The sequence below is a fragment of the Phocoena sinus genome, chromosome 9 (assembly GCF_008692025.1).
Source record: "Phocoena sinus isolate mPhoSin1 chromosome 9, mPhoSin1.pri, whole genome shotgun sequence".
In the NCBI taxonomy this organism is placed as follows: domain Eukaryota; kingdom Metazoa; phylum Chordata; class Mammalia; order Artiodactyla; family Phocoenidae; genus Phocoena; species Phocoena sinus.
In genome coordinates, this window is record NC_045771.1 from 55,944,099 (window position 1) to 55,947,041 (window position 2,943).

Here is a 2,943-nt window from a genome sequence, read left to right on the forward strand (position 1 = left end):
CCTCAAGATAAGTAGGTCTCCTGAGTGTGACGTACCTGCTCCTACTATGGCCTGTTTCTCCAGCCTCCAGCATTTGAATCCAATGAATGTCCACAAGACCAACAGTGATTTCATGACAAGAAAGAAACAAGGTGCCACCTATCACGGGAGCCACAAATTGTTAGAATCACCTCATTTAGGTGAGTGTAAAAAAAAGACCTGGACAAAGAGGTATTCCGAGAAGTGACCTTAGTCCAAGAAACAGCACCAACTAAAACAACCAGGTGTGAATTTTAAAACAGGTAGTACCCAAATAACTCATAATCTTCTTTTTATACATAAGCTCTGATTGGTGTTTTTGTTATTTGAACGTTGAATTCACCTGAAATTAGTGTGTCTTTGTTCAGACTGCTATAACAAAATACCATAGACCAGGTGGCTTAAACAATACATACTTATTTGTCACAGTTCTGGAGACTGGGAAGTCCAAGATAAAGGTGTCTGGTGAGATCCCTCTTCCTGGTTTGCAGATGGCTGCCTTCTTGCTGAATCCTCACATGGTAGAGATAGATCATCTCTCTTCTGTCTCTTCTTATAAAGGCACTAATCCCATTCATGAGAGCTCCACCCTCATGACCTAATTACTTACCAAAGCTCCATCTCTAAATGCCACCACATTGAAGAGTAGGGCTTCAACATTTGAAATGGAGTTTGAGAGGGGATGGAAAATAGACACAAACATCCAGTCCATAGCAGTGTGTGACTAAATTAAAGGATTTCCCATACTTAGTCATCAAGAGGAGAGGGCTTTAGAAAGGTCTCTTTTGAAGCCAAGGACATTAAGAACATTAAGCCTTCCTTTGGTTCCTTCCTAAGAGATCCCATTACAATTAAGAATAATTAGAAAATAATGAGAAATAATTAGAAAATGAGCTAACAGTCTGACTTTAGCCTCCTTTCTCCAGCCTCCAACATTTGGATCCCAGTGACCATTCACAAAACCAACAGAATAATAGGCAATATACCCTCTCTGAACACAATGTCTTATCATACACAGTCTCTCCTCTCCAGAATAAAACAGGAAACATATGGATCTCAATGTTTTCAATCTTTTGCTTGCCCATGTTCAATGAATTCTTAAGGGGAATTAATCTAATGAGTAGAGTTTCAAGCCATGAGCCAAATATAATCATGGTCAAGAATAACACCTATATCCCTGGCAGAGTAAAAACTTTAAATTACTAAGACAATGGTTAACAAATAAATAATTTTCTAGGAAACTCTAGAAAAGAAATGCAAAGTATATGCAAGCTTGAGCATATTTTCCTTTAACCCTTTCCCAGAAATAAATTTATGGAAAAAATAAATTTCGAGTGTTATCTAGAGTCAGAGACAACTAAACTCCAACCATGAGAATTACCATTAGTGGCAAAATCAGCCAGACAAGTTTATTTTGCATCACTTAATGCCAGCAAACAAAACATGAACACTAAAGTGTGAAAGAAAATTCTTAAGCTGATTTCAAATCACAGGCATATGTTTGGCTGGAAAAACACATTGAGGAACCAACACTTCAAAGGAAAATCCTTTAGAAATGGAATCACTGGCACTAGACCCACAGTCTGTTAAATTGTTTGACCAAAAAGACTGTTTCAAGAATCCTCAGCTCTTTACTCCTATAACCAAAGCAGGAATATTTGGAAGCAGTCCTGAAACCATAACTTCACTTGTGACACAATCCCTTTTCCATAACTCTGGCCAAACAGTCTAACTCTCTAAGGAACAAAGAATCAAGCAACCTCTTGTTCTTGATGTATCCAAGTAAAAAGGACTTCCCAAAGGTGATTAACTGTGATACAAATAGAATGCAAAACTACTTCACAGATGCACCACTACTTTTGATAGTCATAATATTATCAACTTTGAGTTGTTATTTTCTTGTAGGCTCATTTACGCCTTATCTTTCAGATTACTGTGTATTTGTGTGCGTGCGTGTGTGTGTGTGTGAGTACATACACCCACATATAAATAACAAAAGAACTTCAATTCAGGACTTAAAATCAATGACAATTTTTAAACCACTTGAGGGAAAGTTTGAGAAAACTTTTGTCTTTCATTTATTTTGTTCCACAAATCAAGTACACATTTAATTCTCTATGTTTATTGAATAAGCTTAGATGGAAGAAGGCATATAGTAGAGGATGAGAATAAATTCCCCATCCAGACAGTCTTAGTTGGAACATAAATTATAGTTGTGGGAGTCGGCGGGAAGATGGCGGAAGAGTAAGACGTGGAGATCGCCTTCCTCCTCACGGATACACCAGAAATACATCTACACGTGGAACAACTCCTACAGAACACCTGCTGAAGGCTGGCAGAAGACCTCAGAGCTCCCAAAAGGCAAGAAACTCCCCACGTACCTGGGTAGGGCAAAAGAAAAAAGAAAAAACAGAGACAAAAGAATAAGGACGGCACCTGCACCAGTGGGAGGGAGCTGTGAAGGAGGAAAAGTTTCCACACACTAGGAAGCCCCTCCGCGGGCGGAGACTGCGGGAGGCGGAGGGGGTAGCTTCGGCACCGCGGAGTGGTGCACAGCGACGGGTGTGGAGGGCAAAGCGGGGAGATTCCTGCACAGACGATCGGTGCCGACCGGCACTCACCAACCCGAGAGACTTGTCTGCTCACCCGCCGGCGCGGGCGGGGCTGCGAGCTGAGGCTCGGGTTTCGGTTTTGGACGGAGCGCAGGGAGAGGACTGGGGTTGGCGGCTTGAGCATAGCCTGAAGGGGTTGGTGCGCCACGACTAGCCGGGAGGGAGTTCGGGGAAAAGCCTGCACCGGCCGAAGAGGCAAGAGACTTTTTCTTCCCTCTTTGTTTCCTGGTGCGCGAGGAGAGGGGTTTAAGAGCGCTGCTTAAAGGAACTCCAGAGACGGGTGCGAGCTGCGGCTAAAAGCGCAAACCCCAGA